Source organism: Tamandua tetradactyla, chromosome 6, assembly GCF_023851605.1.
Source record: "Tamandua tetradactyla isolate mTamTet1 chromosome 6, mTamTet1.pri, whole genome shotgun sequence".
NCBI classification, from domain to species: domain Eukaryota; kingdom Metazoa; phylum Chordata; class Mammalia; order Pilosa; family Myrmecophagidae; genus Tamandua; species Tamandua tetradactyla.
The window spans coordinates 30,140,471-30,152,312 of NC_135332.1; positions in this window are offsets into that span (position 1 = coordinate 30,140,471).

Below are 11,842 nucleotides of genomic sequence, written 5' to 3' on the forward strand. Positions count from 1 at the left end.
CTCTCTCAAGTGAAAAGGCAGATGGCGAACACAGTCAGGGCTTCTCTCTCAGCTGGAAGGGCACGTGGTGAACATGGCATTATCTGCTAGCTTTCTCTCCTGGCTTCTGGTTTCACAAAGCTTCCCGGGAGGCATTTTCCTTCTTCATCTCTAAAGGTCACTGGCTTGTGGACTCTCTGCTTCGTGGTGCTGCAGCATTCTCTGCTCTCTCCGAATCTCTCATTCTCCAAAATGTTTCTTCTTTTATAGGACTCCAGAAACTTCTCAAGACCCACCCAAATGGGTGGAGACAGGTCATCACCTAACCCAGTTTAACAACTACACTTGATTAAATCACATCTCCAGGGAGATGATCTGATTACAGCTTCAAACATACAATACTGAATAGAGATTAGAAGAAGCAGCTGCCTTTTTAAAAAATGGGATTAGGATTAAAACATGACTTTTCTAGGGTCCATACATCATTTCAAACCAGCACACAAACAAACAAAAAACTCTATCTGAACACTGAGGTGGAAGACCTTCCCTCTGCTTCTGAGGCAAACTCATCCCATTCCCATGAGGATGGGTCCACTCTCGTGACTCAAGATTTCTTGACTTCAAACCTTAGCTTCCATACATCTACAATTTTTTCTTCAATCTGTCCCGTTTCTGTCTCTTTTAGTCCAGACTTGGAGTTGTTCTGTTTATACAGATCTCACATAAAAAAATTTTGATTTTCCATGTAGCACACAGGGATCAAAGCCATCAGACAATAGGACTTTCCACAAATCCTTTATACATATCTCCATGTCCTATCCTGGCTTTTCCTGAAATGGCTGACTGACTCCATATTTGGTTAAATCCTCACATGAGTTCCTATTCTCTGGGGTCTTATGCTCTGGAAGCCCAGATTTTTAAGACCATCAACTTCTTGTTTCTTTGTACCCAAGAGTTCATTTCTCAACTTATCTCTTTCCTGTCTCATTCTACTACAAGCTGCAAGGAGCAACCAGATTGCATTTTCCACATTAGGTTTGGAAATTGCTTCAGCTAAGTGACCAAGTTCATCAGTCTCAAATTCTGCCTTCCATCCACAAAAATTGCCTTCCTTCCAGTTTGCAATGACAAGTTCATCATTTCTGTCTAAGACATCATAAGAAGTATCTTTAGAGTCCACATTTCTACCAATAGTCTCTTCAAAGCAATCTAGGCCTTCTCTATCAAGCTCCTCACAATTCTTCCAAAATCTTTCTCCGTTTAAAAAGCCATTCCAACACGTTTGCTATTTGCAAACTGGGGCACCCCACTCTCAGCCCCACAGGCTGTTTTGGTTTGTTAAATGCTACCAGAATACTATTTACCAGAAATGGAATGGCTTTTATAAAGGGAATTTATTGAGTTACAAGTTTACAGTTCTAAGGCCATAAAAACATCCAAACTAAGTCATTCAGGAAAAGATACTTTGACTCAAGAAAGACTGATGTATGTCACATGGGAAGGCATGTGGCTGGCATATGCTGGTCCTTGTTCCCAGTTCTGTTATTTCCAGCTTCTGATGCCAGTGGTTTCCTCTCTAAGCATCTGTAGGCATTCACCTAGCTCCTCTGGGACATAACTCTGGGTTCTGGCTTGCTTAGTACCTCATGGGAAGACACATGGCAATGTCTACTGGTCTCTAAACATCCCTGTCTAGGCATGTGCTCTCTCTGTTGGCACTCCAAGCATCTCCAAGCATCTCTGTTGGTGCTGAAGTTTCTCCAAAACATTTTCTCTTTTAAAGGACTCCAGTAAACTGATTAAGACCCACCTTGAATGGGCTGAGTCACATTTCCATCTCCATGCAGACAGCTAAAGGAGTATAGGAGCAATTAAGTCTAAGTGGCCTGGGGCAAAAAAACCACCTGCATTAAGTCATATAGTAAATAACCCAGGACAAATTAAAAGAGAACAATACCCAGACACATAGTAATCAAACTGTCCAATATCAAGGACACAGAGAGTTCTGAAAGCTGCAAGAAAAAAGCAATGAGTTATGTGCAAGGGAACAGCAATAAGATTGATTCCAATTTCTCATCAGAAAAATCATGAAGGTAAGAAGGCAGATTTAAAGGGAAATATTGACAAATTTGAAGGGAAAATAGTTTGAAGGCAGTGGGGTGAAATATTTAAAGTGCTGTAAGAAAACAATTGCCAAACAAGAATTTTATATCTGGTGAGATTTTATTTCTAAAATGAAGGAAATATTAAGACATTACCATATAAACAAAAGCTGATGGAGTTCATCACCACTAGACCTGCCCTACAAGAAATGCTAAGGGGAATTCTTCAGACTGAAAGGAAGGAACACTAGACAGTGGATCTAAGCAGCAAAAAGAAAATAAAGACCTCCATAAAAATAACAATATAAGTAGCTAAAAACACCAGTACCACTGTACTGTATTTTTTGGTATGAAACTCCACATTTTACTTCATACAGGTTCTAAAATGCAAGGGCATAGAAAATAATGATAAATCTATAGTTTGGACATGCAATATATAAAGATATAATTTGTAACAAGCACAATAAAAAGGGGATAGAGGGTTATGGGAAGAGTGTATGTGTATGCTATTGAAGTGAAGTTGGGTCAAATCAAATGTGACTGTCAGAGATTTAGGATAATAAATTCTAGCCCAGTGTTGACCACAAAGAAAATTTATGGAAAATATATTCAGAAAGTAATGAGAAGGGACTCAAAATTGTACACTGCAAAGTATCAAATAAATATGAAAGTAGGCATTAAAGGAAAAATTGAGGGTTCTAAACAGTTTAAGACTCACAAAGACCAAATAGCAAAATGGCAGAAGACAGTCCTGCATTATCACTAGTTACTTTAAATGTAAATGGATTAAACCCTCCAGTCAAAAGGCAGCTATTGGCTGAAAGATTTAAAAAGCATGACTCAACTACTGTATGCTGCTTACAAGAGAGTCACCTTAAATTCAAAGACACAAGAAGGCTGAAAGTGATAGGATGGAAAAATATATACCATGTATCACAAACGATGACTTCTCTAAAATTATGTGTGTGTGTATATGTGTGTGTGTGTGTGTGTATATATATATATAGTGAATATATATATATATAGTGAATGGTAACCAAAAGAGAGCTTGGGTGGCTATACTAATATCTGATAAAATAGACTGAAAGTCAAAAACCAGTATGAGGGATAAAGAAGGTCATTATATGCTGATAAAGGGGTCAATCCAACAAGAAGACATTGGAGCCATAAATATAGATGTATCTAATGGGAGAGACCAAAAATATATGAAGCAAATGACAGATTTGAAGGGAAAATAGTTTCACATTAAAATAGAAGACTGCAACATATCACTTTCAATAATAGACAGAAGATCTATCTATATAGGAAGTAGAAGACTTGAATGATACCATAACCCAACTAGACCTAACAGCCATGTGTAGAATAACTTCACCAAACAGCAGCAGAATACACATTCTTCCCAAGTGCACATGAATCATTCACTGGGATAGGCCATATGTTAGACCGCAAATCAAACCTCAATAAAATTTAAAATATTGAAATCACACACTGTATCTCCTCTGACCACAATGAAATAAAGCTATAAATCAATAAAGACCTGAAAATTCACAAATTATTTGGAAACTAAACTTATATACTCTTAAACAACTAATGGATCAAAGGAGAAATTCCAAGGGAAATTGGAAAATACCTTGAGGCAAAGGAAAATGAAACATAATATTCCAAAATTTATGTGAAATAGCAAAGGCAGTGCTGAGAGGACATTTAAAGTCTAAATGCTTACATTGAAAAGAAAGGAAGATCTTAAATCAGAGATCTAACCTTGCAATGTGAGGATCTAGAAAAAGATGAGCAAACCAAACCCAAAGCCAGCAAAAGGAAGGAAATGGCAAAGATTAGAGCGGAGATAGATGGACTAGAGAATTTTTAAACAAAAGAATCAATAAAACCAAAAATTAATCGAAAAACACACAAACTACCTGCCTACACTGATTCAAGAAGAAATAGAAGAAGAAACCCTATAACTCAACAACAAAAAGACAACCTAATTAAAAAATGGACAAAGGAGTTGAATAGACTTTTCTCCAGTGAAGATATACGAAAGACCAAAAAGCACATAGAAGATATTCAACACCATTAGCCCCTAGAGAAATACAAATAAATACAAATCAAAACCATAAGCTACTGTTTCACACTCACCAGAATGGCTACCATGAAAAGAAAAAGAAAATTTCAAGTGTCGGAGAGGATGTACAGAAATAGGAACACCCATTCACTGAAGCTGGGAATGTAAGATGATGTAGTGCTGAGGGAGTCAGTTTGGCAGTACCTCAGAAAGTTAAGTATAGAATTACCATATGACCCAGTAATCCTATTTCTAGATTTATACACAAAAAAATTGAAAACAAGGGTGCACAGGTGGTTCAGTGATAGAATGTTCGTCCACCATATGGGAATCCTGGGTTCGATTTCTGACCCATGCACCCTCCCCTCCCCCCCAAAAAAAACAAAACAGAATTGAAAGCAGGGACTCGAACAGATGTTTGAGCACTGATGTTCATAGTGACCTTATCCACAATTGCCAAAAGATGGAAGCAACTCAAGTGCCCATCTACAAATGAAATAGGTAAATGAAATGTGGTATATACATATAAAGGAATATTATTCAGCCATAAAACCGAATGAAATTCTGATACATGTGACAATGTGGTTGAACTTTGAAGATATCATGTTGCGTGAAAGAAGCCAGACACAACAGAACAAATACTGTATGATCTCATGACATGGAATAAGGAGAATAAGCAAATTCTTAGAATAAGAAAGTAGAAAATAGGTTACCAGGGGCTGGGGTGGGAGTAGGGAATGAGGAATTAATACTTAAATTGCTATATGTGGTGATGGGAAAGTTTTGGTAATAGATTGTGTGATGGTAGCACAGTATTGTGAATGTAATTAACAGCCCTGTATTATATATTTGAATGTGATAAAAAGGGGAAATTTTAGGTCACATATACGTTACTAAAATAACAACAAAAGACGGTACCACAGAAACTATAGCACCATGGGCTATAGTTAATAGTGCAATTATAATAATATTCTCTTATCAATTGAAGCAAAGGTACTGTACTAATTCAGGTATTAATAATGGGGGTGGGGTCTGTATCTTCTACATACCTTTCCTTTTTTTCTTTTATTGTAAAAACGAAACATCCATTCTTCACATACAAACATTCCATACCTGGTGTACAATCAATGGCTCACAACATCATCACAGTTTGTGTTCATCACCACGAACATTTTTTAGAACATTTGCATCACTCCAGAAAAAGAAAGAAAAAAGAAAAAACTCATCCATACCATACCCCTTACTCCTCCCTCTCACTGACCACTAGTATTTCAATCTGCCCAACTTATTTTAACCTTTGTTCTCCCTATTATTTGTTTATTTTTTTATCCACATTTTTTACTCTTTTTTTTTTTGGTATGCTGTATGGCGCGGTCACATTTCATTATCTTTCCATGTGAGTATCCCATATTGCAGCACCATTTGCTGGATTTTGTTTGTTTGTTTGTTTGTTTGTTTGCTTGTGGTGATGCATGGACTGGTCTCCCACATGGCAGGTGAGAATTCTACCACTGAACTACCCTTGCAACTTGCGTATCTTTTCTGTAAACCTTCAAATTCTCCGAAAACAAAAACATGGTTACAAATGTCTCCTCTTCCCTTGAAAACAGTTTCTTCACGGTCCCAGGCACTGGACTGAGTTTGTCCTACAGCCAGAAATCTCTTGCCTTGGGCCACAGAACTGATTTCTCTCCCACAGGGTTTGAGAGGAGAGCTCTGTGAGCCACCTTCTACATGCAGGCCAAGTTCTGGGATGGCGAGCACCTCAGGCCACCACCTGACTGGGCCAGGCATACATGCTCCCAGTATGTGCAGGAGGGTTACTCTGTCCCCCCTGGAACCAGGCCCAAGGATCTGTGCCAGGAGTGCCAGCCAGCTGTGCACCAAGCCAGTGAGGGGTGGGAAAGGCTCCAGCCAGGGCACCACAAGATCCCACTGCTTTTCCATGTATCAGAGCTCACCCTTTGCGAGCTGTTACTCAGTGCTTTGTTTTCTGTAGTTTTGAGAGAGATGTTTCTGCCAGTTCTTCAATGTGTGTGTGGGGAGCTGGAATCTGGAAGCATCTTACTCCACATAGAATTGTGTTTTGTTGTATAATCACAGAACAGGGTAACTGTCACCACCATCTAAACCCAGAACATTTTCATCACCCCAAAAAAAGAAACATCATACCAATTAGCTGTCACTCCCCATTCCCCCTCCTCCTAAACTCTGTCTACCACTAATCTACTTCTCCCTGTATGGATTTGTCCACTTTAAACATATAAATGATTCCATTTATATGATTGTGTCTAGCTTCTTTCATTTGACATAATGGCTTCAAGGCTCATCCATGTTGTAGAACGTATCAGTACTTCATTTCTTTCTATGGTAAATAATATTCCATTTATAGATATGCCATATTTCATATGTGCACTCATCAGTGGATGGACATTTTAGCTGTTCTCACTTTTTGTCTATTATGAATAATGCTGCTACAGAGATTCATTTATGATGGCCCAGGGGTCAGGACCCCCTCCCTTAAGGCAAGAGTGGGGCCTTAAGCATGTAGCGGCTCACGTGACCAGGGCACAGCCATTCATTAAAACTCCCCTCCCTTAATCACATTAGTAGCCAACTCTCACAGGACTCTACTGAAACTCCTTTGCAATCAAATCTCACAAGATTCTGCTGAACCTGATAAGCACACACACAGACACACACACACCCTTGGCAGTGTCACCCGTTTTTGGTTTTGGGGCAGAATACTGACTTCCATTTCCCAACCGACTGCCATAGGGAAGAGTTTTCTCCTGTCCGTAAGTCCCTAATTAAAACGCACATCTTCCTGGTGTGTTCTTTGGTCTTGGGGTTGTGCTGGGCTGGAGCATTTGGCAAGGCAACCATGAGACTGAATCGCTGCTGGTTGTAGAGAACCTGAGTCTAGGGAAAGGAGACTCTGGGGGGGGTAATCCCAGGACCTGCTTCCTTGATGTGGGAAGGGGTCACCCACTTGCTTGAGGGCACTGCAGTACAGCCAGCTACAGCAGACTGTCTCAGAAAGACAGATGTATCAGTAGATTTGAAGGATGCAGTCAGTGAGAGGCTAGACCATGTAGATAAAAGTTTAGAAAGATTAGCATGCTGGTATGTTAGAGTAAGAGGGCATAGACTGCCCAAGGGGCAAGTGAGGTGTATCTTGATCCTAACTGGGACCCGAAGGCTTGGGATCCTGTGGATTCATCATCTGATGATGAAAAGGAGAAAAATGAAGAGGTTTGGGAAGCAGAAAAATAAATTAATGCCATCTCTGTATGCAGCAGTGTGCCAATTTGAAAGTATAATGTACCCCAGAAAAGCCATGTTTTGATTCTGATTCAATCCTGTGTGTGCAGCCATTTCTTTTCATCCAGATTCAACACTGTAGGTTGAAACTTTCTTTGGGTAAGTTGGAAACTTTTGATTAGATTATCTCCGTGGAGATGTGATGCACCCAATTGTGAGTGTGACCTTTCGCTTAGATGAAGCTGTGACTCCACCCATTTCAGGTGGGCCTTCATTGCTTTACTGGAATTCTTTAAAAGAGGAAACATTTTGGAGAGCCTATAGAAACAACAGAGCCCACAGAAACTTCAGAGCAGAGCGGACACAGATACCGAACAGAAACATGGATGTTTGGAGATGCTTGGAGCCCAGAAGATGTTGCCATGAGATATTAAGCAAACCAGAACCTGGAAAGAGCCAAGGGAGGCCAAGAGATGAAAGCCAGCACTGGAGAAGTCAAGTGAGGAACCCCCATAGGAACAGAGGCTGAAAGCAATGGAGCCCAGGAGCAAGGGACCACAGATAACAGTCACGTGACTACCCAGCTGACAGAGGTGTTTCTGACCCTTGGCTTTTCTTGAGTGAAGGTAACCTCTTGTTGGTGCCTTAATTTGAATGTTTTCAATTCCTTAGAACTGTAACCTTGTAACTTATTGAATTCCCTTTATAAAAGCCATTCCATTTCTGGTATATTGCATTCCAGCAGCTTGCAAACTAGAACAAGCAGTTTCTGAAGACTGTCTCTTTATTATAAGGAATTATCATTCAATTATGTCATTGTCATGTTGTTTCCTTTAGTATTCTCTTACATAGGGTCAGTCAACCTGTTTTTTCACCCTCATCTAGGAAGGAGAGCAAAGGATTTTCATCGTGCTCCCACAAGGCTATTTACAGAGCCTGACTATCTGCCGCAGGCTTTATAGCAAAGGATCTGGCTAAGTGGAAAAGCGTAACTCTATTTCATTATATTGATGGTGTTATGTTAACTAGTAACTAAAACCAGGACTAAAAGAAGCCTCAGGCTCATTGTGGTTTTGGGGATGGGCAATTAATTGCAATAAACTGCAATGCCTTAGCTGCCCTGTCAAATTCTTGGGTGTTGTGTGGTTGGGAAAGGCAGAATGTATTCCTTCTGTAGTAACTGATAAGGTACAATGTTTTCCTATGTTGCATATGCCAAAACAACTCATGGCTTTCTTGAGATTGTTGGGGAATTGAAAACCTCTCATTCCTCACTTAGCCCAAATGCTAAAACCTGTATATGTTTTGATGAGGAAAAACCACTTCTGGGAATGGGATACCTCACAGCAGACTGGTTTTGAAAAAGCCCAATGGACTACAGCTTTACAGAAGGGGGTGGTGTTGAGGGGGTGGGCCCAAATGTGCCTTGTGAATTAGGTATGGCCAGTACAGATAATGGCTTTGGTTGGGGCGTGTGGCAAAGGAAACAGGCAAATCAAATTCCCATCAGCTTTTGGTCTGAACTATGCTATAGCCCTTTAGAAAAACAACTGAGTGCTGCTAGAATGCCTTACTGCAAGTTGAAGGACTAACTCAGAAATGCCCTGTGAAATTAAGAACAGGCATTTCCATACAGGGGTGAATTCAAGACGCTGCCACTCTGGCACCATGGGATCAACAACGCCTTCATGACCAAAAGTGGGGGAAAGAGCTGTAACAAAGTATCAGTGTCTGAGAGTTCAAATAGAGTCGAGAGGCTACTCTCAGGGCTACACTTATGCAAGCTTCACGTAGATATTGCTACTTGCCATGGTTTGCCAAACCCCAAACAAAACCATTCCTGTCAACCCTAAGGAACATCTAGGACTTCATCCAAGATTCTACGAAAGTTCCATGCATTATGATTACTTTCCAAAAACCTACAACCATCGGATGGGTTCCTACACCAAATAAGTCCTGAAATGTAGAGAGGCCAGCCTCTCCAGAACATCAGCTAGTTCCATCCCCCTATCCCATATTATTGACAGCTCTTTCCAACATGAAAAAATTAGACTTGGCATAGCTCAAATATCCCTTAAAAGATTGGGAGAAAGATCAAAGGAGAAGGTGGAGTTATAACAGAGAAGATAAGGTTTAACAATGAGCATGACGGTTGAATCATTATATTGATATTTCTTTTAGTCTCCACTGTCTTGGAGCAGCTAGAAGGAAAAACCTAAAATTGTGGAATTGTAACTCATACCAAACTTTAAAATCTGTTTTACAACTATTTGTTGCGGTGTGCTTTGAAATTGATTGCTTTTTGTATACACGGTATTTTAAAAACATATCTTTTTTTAAGGAAAAAAAAAGATGCTGCCACTAAGCCTCACTCTGGCAGTGCACAATTAAGCACATTAAGGAAATGGAACACTTATCTGCTCCAGTACAGCATTTTCAACAACAGACCCTGAAGTGCAGAAATGCATGCTATCCTGAGCCCAGTTTCCTATGGGGAAGAGCAACACTACCCCCCAGCACTGCTGACCCTCCCGAGGTGGCTGTCTCTATGCCTGCTGTTTTCATAGGTGGCAGTATACTTAAGTTTGCCTGGTATATTGATGGATCAGCACACGGGCAGCCTACCACCTGCATGGCAATAGCTGTGCAAACTAGAACGGACATTATATGATAGGAAACTGGGACTATGCAAAGCAGCCAACGGGCTGAATTAAGGGCTGTATAAATGCTCATTGTTCATGAATCCAGAGATGCATTAACTATGTGTGCTGACAAGTGGACAGTGTACCATGGCCTGTCAGTGTGAATGGCCGCGTGGAAGCAAAAGCAAAGGACTGTTGTCAACCACCCTTTATGGGGAATAGAAATGTGGGAAGACATCTGGATTCCCTGTCACAAGCAAAAAGTAACCATGTTTTATGTCTCTGTCCATAACACTGATTCTTTACCTGGCAATACTGAAGCAGATGCTTTTGCAAAAATTCATAGTCTAAAGCCAAATTGCATGAAGCTGCTGAATGGTTGCATAGGAAGATAGGACACCAAGGTTACCAGGTTCTGGAGACTGGCAGAGAGATTCCAGCTGCCCAACACCAGACAACAACTGAAAGAATCCATGGACACCTGCCCCTCCTGTTCCCTGCAATGCCCAAAGAGTTCATCTCAAGCCAGTCACAATGGTTGTGAGCAGATTCCAGTCACCAGATGGTAGGTAAATTACATTGGGCCCCTTCCCTTATCCAAACGTGCAAAATATGCTTTTACAGCTGTGGATATGGCCACTGGACTGTTGCTAGCCTTCCCAGTAGATAATATTAACCAAAGAGCTGCAATGTGTAGCTTAGAAAATCTCAGTGCTTTCTTTGGGGTCCTCACACATGTGGACAGTAATAGAGGGGCCCTCTTCACTGGATGACAAATCTAAGTCTGAGCTAGTGAACATGATGTCATATGGACGTTTCATTTGCCTTACAACCCCACAGCAGTGGGGTGAATTAAGAGAATGCATGGGCTTTTAAAGGAGAAGTTAAAAGATAACAAGCAATCTCTACAGCAGTAGCCACACTTGTGGTATCCAGCCCTCACCAGCCTTGATTCATGGCCTCCAGCATCTGCTCCCACTCCTGTTGAACTGGTAACAGTGGGGGCCACACAGGTGCTATGAATTCAGGTCAAAGGACCACTAATGCTGCAGCCACAACGAAGTAATGAAAATAACTTGCTCTTGCCTGTGCCACAAGCATTAGAAATTAAGGAAAATAAAGTTGATTGGCCAGTATCCTGACTGATGCAGCTGTGCTGGTTGGGAATCCTAAGCCTATAGGGCATTGTGGTCACCCAAAATGTAAGTATTAGACCATAGTTTATACACAACATACCAAAAATTTATATATAATTGTGCCAGTTTGAAGCTGCTGTGTACCCCAGAAAAGCCATGTTCTCTAATCCTCATTCAATGTTGTGGGTGGGATCTTTTAGATTAAGTTGTTTGCATGGAGATGTGACCCATCCAACTGTAGATGAGACCTTTTAATTAGGTGGTTTCCATGGAGATGTCTCCACCCATTCAAGGTGGGTTGCTTACTGGAGTCCTTTAACCCGGAACCATTTCGGAAAAAGCAAGAGAGCCCACACAGCCAGAGACGTTTGGAGATACAGAAGGAAAATGGTCCTGGAGAAGCCTTTTGAAGAAGCCATTTGAAGAATCTGTAGAGAAAGCTAGCAGGCATTGCCATGTGTCTTCCCAGTTGAAAGAGAAACCCCAAACATCATTGGCCTTTTCTTGAGTCACAGTAACTTTCCCTGGATGCCTTAGATTGGACATTTTCATAGCTTTAGAACTGTAAACTTGCAACTTAATAAATTGCCTTTTTAAAAGCTGTTCCATTTCTGGTATATTGCATTCCAGCAGCTTTAGCAAACCAAAACAGTA